The 7,839-nt window shown below is 35.6% G+C and overlaps 1 protein-coding gene across 2 annotated transcripts in view; it reads right to left on the bottom strand.

Annotated features, from left to right (window-relative positions):
* Positions 1-7,839, bottom strand: part of Gabrb1 (gamma-aminobutyric acid type A receptor subunit beta1) — a 382,896-nt gene that overhangs the window by 81,819 nt on the left and 293,238 nt on the right. The gene's annotated exons all lie outside the window — the stretch shown is intronic.

Below are 7,839 nucleotides of genomic sequence, written 5' to 3'. Positions count from 1 at the left end.
TTATATATTATATAAATTTATAGATATAATCAGTAAATATCAAATATTATTGTTATCAAGTTTGAAGCTCAAGTGGCTCAAAGTGCTTAGTTTAGTAAAGGTGTCCAGGTCTAGAAGATTAGTTTCACAATAAATGGCTTTAAGTATTTGGTTAATCCCTGAAACTTTTAGATACAGCATCAGCTTCATTTCACAAGTCTTCATCAGAAGTGAAATCAGAAGTAGCAAAATGGTTCATCATCCATCACAATACCAAGAAGGCAAGCAATTTCCAGTCCACACAACAACTTTCACACCCTTGCATGATAAACCAGCCACAGGGAAAACACGAACAGTTATAAGGCCGACTTTATAGTTCAATTGATTGCAAAACTAATTTTCATGAAAGGAACTCTGTTCTCCCATTCATTTTTATTTCATAACTTGTAAAAGATCAGAGACTTTCAGGGAGAGTACTTTTTCACAGTTTCAAAGAAGCAGGCTGGAAAAGGAATAAATTAATTTAGAAGATATTCCCTTCCTCCTTACACCCACTTCATGCTCATCAAAAAAGCTACAGGCACTAAAATTCATTAACATTTCTATGAACATAAATTTGAAATATTCATTTTCATTAAGTAGTCTACTGAATAGGGCAAAATCAAATTTATCTAAGGAGATATCCAATGCTGCTAATTTCCTTGACAATGGGGACATAAAGCAAGGGAAGCCATGAATCATTCATGAAGTTCAATTTACCTCTGTTATTTTTGGTGTTTAGCAACCATGAATAGAAAGTATGCAGCATGTTATAGACGCTATTTTTAAATTATGTCAGATCAGAATTAATGATTTGGCAGGTTAATAAAGTAAGATGGTTTATAGGCTTTGCTCTGTAATTGTCCTATATTTCATATTTTTCTTGTATTTATGTTTGTGCATTCATAACTTTTTTCTGCAGTCTACTTTCCTTTATCAATCAGAATCACTTTGGAACTAATATTTTAGTAAGGCACCTAAAGTAATTTAGTGGTGATATAACTAAATTGAGCTCCAAGAGTTCTAGGTTTGAGGGTTGAAAGAGACCTTGAAGTTTATAAAATTAAGCTAGCCTCTTACTGAAGAATGTCTTCAACATTTATTACTGGTAAGTGACCATTTCCAATTAACTGATGTGTCCTCAAAGGAATGGGCATTCTTTCTTAAGCAGGGACTTCTTTAACGAATGGACACCGAACCTCTTTTGAAATTATTTCCCTTAAATTTGAAATCTACCTTCTGGAAACTTTTATCCACTTGTCTGTTTGATTGCGGCTATATCACCAGCACTTACTGGCACACAGAGCCACATGTGGTAACCACTTAAGAAAAGCTAGTTGAATTGAACTGAATGCATTAAAATCTAACACTCTGGATGTGGTTGTTAATTTTAATGTGTCAATTTCACCGGTCCAATAAGTACCCAAACTATTTGGTCAAACATTATTATGGGTGTTCCTGTGAGGTTGTTTTTGGATGAGATTAACATTTAAATTGGTAGAATGAATAAAGTGGCTGCTTCCCTAATGTTGTCAAGACTCATCTAGGTAGTTGAAAGTTTGAAAAGAAGAAAAGGACTGACTCTTTCCTAAATTAGAGAGAATTTCCCCTGCCTACCTATAGCTGGGGACATGAGTTTTCTTCTTGCCTTTGCACTCAGATTGAAAAATTAGCTCTTGGGGCTTTTCTCACCTGGTGTTAGGCTGAAAGGACATCATCGACTCTCTTAGCATTTAGGCCTGTGCACGGACATTGTAAATACAACACTGGTTCTGCAGCTTGCTGACTCCCCCTTCAGGATGCAGGGCTTCTCAGCTTCCACAGCTGCCTAAGCCAATTCCCCCCACCCCACCCCCATTATTCCAGCTCTATTTTCCTGGAAAACTCTGATTGATAGTCTACATAACTGTGAATATATTTCCCTTCTATATCATCCTGTTTAAAATATTTAGAAATGACTACACCTCCCTAAATTTTTCTTCCCAGATATCTTGAACTCTGTGCATAGAGGCATTGTAGTATGTCTTTAGGAATTGGATACAATTCTCCAGAGTGGAGCTACAAAGGTAGACTTTTACAGAACTTCCCTTGCCTTAACATTGGATGCCACATTTCTTTTGATTTTATTTCTAGAGGTTATTTTAATGCATTACATAAATAAAGTTTACCATTTTAAGTCTGCAAACCAGACATTTCAAAAAAAATTTTATAGTTTAGGTTAAGTCATTTTATTGGGTGGCTACTGTTTTTAATCATCTGTTGTTTGTGTGACAAGAAATCAATTTTGCTTTGGAAATAATCAGATATGGCTATTGTTGAATTTTTGTATATATGTTGATACAATCAAACTATTTAAATGAATAGAATGACAGAAACTGCCATTTAGAGACTGATGTACTGAATGGAAGGTCCATTAAGTTTAATACATTAAGACAATTCCTACATTAAAAGTTGCCAAGTTTTCTTTAAAAAGACAGCAGTATAAAATAATTACATATGGGTCAATTTTACCTAGCTTTGTTTATATAAGTACATTGTAGTTCAGGTAGAAAGCACATAGATGGTTAATGACTTAGGATAAGACAAAAACATTCATAGTGTTTCATGACATTTCTCAGTCTACCAGAATTCCTAAAGTAATTAAAACGTTAAGTTTTCCTTTATCCACCTCTTGGTTGACACATTTAAAATCTTAACTTTTGAGAGAGTCTTAAAACATGAACATAAAATTATATGAATGAAGAATATTTTAATGAAAGTAAAATATGTATTTTAAGCCTTATCTGGGAAGTTAAAATGACACTTGTCTTCTACAACTCAAAAGGATTGAACAGCTTAGAGCTAAGAAGTTCCGCATGCATTCACTCCACAAATATTTATTATCTAGTACTAGGGTAATCACTGGGGAGTGAATAACACAATGATCCCTCCCATCACAGAACTTATAATCTATAGAGGAAAAAAACAGTAAACATGAGAACAAACCAGTATATGAGAATCTTTGCCCATTTGGCTTCTATAACAAAATACCATACTCTAGGTAGTTTATAAAAAAACAGCAATTTATTTTTCATGGTTCTGTAGTCTGAAGTGCAAGATCAAAACAACAGCAGATTCTGCTGTTTGGTGAAGGTCCCTTTTCTGATTCACAGATGGTGCCTTCTTCTTGTGTCCTCACATAGTGGAAGAGGCAAGGCAGCTCTCTGTGACCTCTTCAATTGATGGAGTTATTGTCCATGAGCCCTCAAAGGGCAATAGTTCCATTAATGAGAGCGCCACCTAAAACCCCAACCTCCCCATAATATCACACTGGTGACTATGGTTCAACATGTGAAGTTTGGAGGGCCACACATATTTAAAATGTGATCATAAAAAATTAATGGAACATTTTGTTAGGAAAATATGTAGAATTTCATAATTGAGATTAAATTTTCAGGAAAGCCTTGTATAAACAATTCAATTAGAAAAAAACAAGATGGCGAAGATTATGAAAAGAGAAAGTTGGACTTGCAAGATATGAAGTCTGTGGTATCGGAGTTTAATATAATAAGAGAGGGGAAGATGGCCAAAGATGAGATTGGAGAGATGGAGGGATGTCAGGTCACATAAGAATTTAAAAGTCAAATTAAGAGGTACAGCAATTTTCTTGGTGAGAAGAGAAATCTCTAAATATTTTTAAACAGAGTAACATTATGATCCAACTCACACATTGCAAAACCCACTCTTGCTGTGAGGTAGAGATTAGGTTGGAGGGGTTCAAGAATGAAAACAAGACGGCCAATAAACACGACTACTGTGGTCCAGGGAAGAAGTAAAGATAGTGTGGAGAAGATGGAAAGTAGTGAGACTGAAAAAAATGGAAGAACTTGATAAATAAACTTCTGGTAAAATGGGTGGTACTTAAGAGTGGATTATATAGGAGGAATGTGATTCAGAGGGAGTTGTAGACAATTAGCCCTAAAATTGTGGTTGGAAAGGAGATAAATGAGACTAGAAAATCAATTTATTTGGGGTGGGAATCTAAGTTTTGAGAAAATTAAGATGCCTTTAAAAATCAAAATAATTATGCTTCAAAGAGTATTATGTACATGAATATGCTCAGACAGAATCTGAGCTGGAGATTAAATCTGAGAATCACTGAAATTAAAAGAGAATGGAAAGACATACTCTCTCCTGTGAACAGTTTCAGCCAAGGGGGCAGGGAAGTAAGCAGGTGCCAGGCTGCAGTGGGTGGAGAGGAAGTTGAAGCAATGGATAACAGATATAGATCATTCTTTCAAAGAGGTTGTGGAGAAAAAATGTAGGGAGACTAAGAAAAAGCTGAAGGCAATAAATAAATAAATAAATAAATAAGCTTAAGGCAGATATGAGGGTAGAGTGTAGGTATTTTATGAGAAGAGTTTTTAGCTTGTTCATGGGCTATGAGTAAGAGTTAATAGAAAGGGCAAGATTAGATATCTAAAGAGATTGGGTGAGATGTGTGTGAACTGTAATAATAAATTCTCAGAGGAAGAAGAAAGAGGTGCAATCCTAAACACAGAGGGCAGAGTCATACTACAAAAAAACTGACATATAGGGATTAGGATACTGAATAAGAAAGTTCAGAAGATGGGCAAGAACACAAAAACTTTAGAATTGAAATGCCTTCTGCATTTGTGAGTACACTGGGACATGATGTGATCTGCTGAAAGTGAGAAGGTGAGATTAGGTAAAAATTTTCCTTATTTGTGCTGCACATAAAGGAGCAAAAGCAGGTGGCCTCTCCACAGTTGTTACCCTAAGCCGGGTCCATTTCTTCATATGGCTGTGGCTATCAAACCTTCACAGGACAGCTTTATTGATCTCACATTCCAAATCTTCTGTAGACTAAATTCCTCGATATTGATTTTTCTACATACCAGTAACTCATTTTATAGCATTCCAGAGCAATGAAGCTATTAATCTGCTCCAAGTTCTAGTAAATTTTCAATTTAACAAGACTTTATGGCCTTCCAATTTTACTTGATTGGATGTCATTAAAGATAAGCAAAGGATCTTTAATTTGTCTCAAAGGACCAAACCAAGGAAAACATTTCCCCAGCCTAGGATTGGAAGAGCATACAACCCAGCAGCAAATTTTGAAATATCAGCAGAGTTTCCTCTCTGTTGATCACAGTAAGTATAAATGCTTCAATCTTCTATCTTTGGAAAGTTTACTTTATCATTCCTATTTTCCAGCTGACACTTGAAGATCTTATTTGTTTTTTGTTTATTTTGTTTGCTTTTGGTACAGGGGATCGAACTCGCACTTGCAAGACAGGCAGCAGAAGCACTGAGCTAAATCCCTGGCCTGAGGATTCTATTTGCAATTACTTTATAACTCAGTTGTGGTCTTGATTCACTGTCAGTTTAGGGAGAACTGTTTCATAAATCATACAAGCTTCTTTGCAAGGAGTCTAAAAATAGGTGAATACTAGCTCTGTATTTGTTAATACTACGATAGCCTGCCCTTGGGTAAAAACAAGTAAAGCTCATTCAGAATCCCTATTTTTGGTGCATATTTTTACCACTTGGGATTATTACTCTTAAGATTTCAGATCTTTTTAGATTGTTTTTTTTCCATTGCTAAGAATTGGATACATTTTAAGCAAAATATTGAGGCTAATATTGAGGTTGATTTTGGGGGTGGTGGTTTTGTTTTTGTAAAGAAATAGTTGAAGGAATTAAGGCCTGTGTGCTTTTCTGTGTTCACAAGTTACATTGAAGCTGTAGCTGTAATGATTTGAACCTTGAGCTAAAAGCTAAATTCTGCTGGGTGTGGTGGCTCACACCTTTAATCCCAGCACTCCGGAGGCTGAGGCAGGAGGATTGCTGTGAGATCGAGACCAGCCTGGATTACACCGTGATTTCCAGGTCAGTCTCAACTACATAGTGAGACCCTGTCTCAAAAAGCAAATGAATAAACAAAAAAGTGCAACAAAACAAAGAAAAAGCTAAATTCTGCTTCAGTTTCTGGGATCAATTCTGACCTTTAACGGGGATAATTTTAAGAAATGTAGACTAATGTTTGGTTGCATTCCCAACTTGGTCAATAGTGGCTCGAGTTGGCCCTTCACCTCTGGTCACTAGTCCTTTGTGCTCTTATTCACCTGTTGTTTCAGGATCCTCTGTAGGAGAAAGGAACGCTTGGGTCTGACACCCCACTCTACTGCTGTCCTTGCCCTGAGGTGCTGAGTAAGTTATTTTATTTCTCTGAATCTCAAATCATTCAAATCTTGTTAGAATATTTTCTTGGCAGAGTTGTTATTTAATGCCTCATTTTACTTTGGCAAATTAAGGTAGAGCCACCCCCACCCCCAAGTTCCGACCTTCATAGACGCCTTATGACACAAAATTCTTACTGGCAGAGATTTCTGCTTTGCTTTATGTAAGTACTTTTAGGGAGTGGAGTTCCATGACCTGCTGCTGGGCCACTTTCATAATGGTTATCAACTGTTTGTAGTATTGCTTGTTAGCTGAGTTTAGTGTCATTCTCACAGAAGACTGAATGCACCTTAGTGAACTGCATCAATGATCATCATAGGCTTGTCACTGTATATTATCTGACATCGTTTTGTGATTATTTTGGCTATTTTGCTCTTTGGGAATTCATTATTCCTGCTCCACAAAAGAAATGTTTAATTTCTACTTCATTTATAGTTGTTTTTGTTATTATGATATGACATAAAGACCTAAAAGTCTTCTATTTTCTAATATGAATAAAGAAATTTGCCAACTTAACAAAAATGTCAACTTGTAACAATAAAAAAATTCAGAGTGCGTTATAAATAACATATAAACTTGGGAGAAAATGCCAGTAATTTAAGAACTTGTAATTTACAACACAATGTCAGTTCATGTACCTGTCAAAATGTATTGTTTCTTTAAGGGGATAATACAAACCCTAAGAATTTTTAAACCATAGAAGTTTTAAGTATGCCAGATCCTGATGTTGTTCAGGAGAAGCCAAGATAAAAAACATCACAAAGTCAAATGAAAAGCAGTCAAGGGCCGAAGTTAACCCATATGCATGAACAGTCCATGGGTTATCCTCTTTTAATACCAGTTGCAAAATAATGGTTTTATTTACCAATTTCTTTATATAATGAGCTTTGAAATTAGAGTATTTAAAGAATAGCTCATGCACTTTGTTTTGGCTTAGTCCATTGTTAGTAGAGCAAAATCTATTTCTGAATTTAGAGTTCTTTCTATAGAAGTGTGTAGATTTGTATTTCTATACACAGTGAAACTAGAAGATTAATATATTTGCCTAATAATCACATACTAAGGAAATACATTCATTGTTCAGTAAAACTATAGGGTTATTTAGACATTTTCCATTTTCTATTATCTTCTTGACATTTGGCTCTAGAAAGTACTTCCGATGATTTAAAGGTACATATATTGATTTCTCACAACAGAGTGATAGAATAATGGTGTGAATTATCTGCCATGCTTTCTGCACCTCTGAAAACAAATAAATGATCTCACTTTGGTATTAACAATCAATGGGCTCAATTACCTACAGGTTGATGCTGAGAACAAGCACACAATGATAGTCAATCAGATTATTAAATCACTCCATTCAAAAAGTACTTGATGAGGGCTGGGGATTTAGCTCAGTGGTGCTGCCAACTGCCTCACAAATGCAAGGTCTGAGTTCGATCCCCAGTACCAAAACACAAAGCAAAGCAAAACAAAACAAATAGCAATCAGTGAAAAGCTAGCCGGAGAAGACAAACTAAGGTCAGTCACTAAACCTGAAAGACATTAAGTCTTTGGCCCTACATACAAGTCCCATGA

The sequence above is a fragment of the Fukomys damarensis genome, unplaced genomic scaffold, assembly GCF_012274545.1.
Source record: "Fukomys damarensis isolate Sample0158 unplaced genomic scaffold, DMR_v1.0_HiC HiC_scaffold_35, whole genome shotgun sequence".
NCBI classification, from domain to species: Eukaryota; Metazoa; Chordata; class Mammalia; order Rodentia; family Bathyergidae; genus Fukomys; species Fukomys damarensis.
This window is presented reverse-complemented; position numbering and strand designations above follow the sequence as displayed.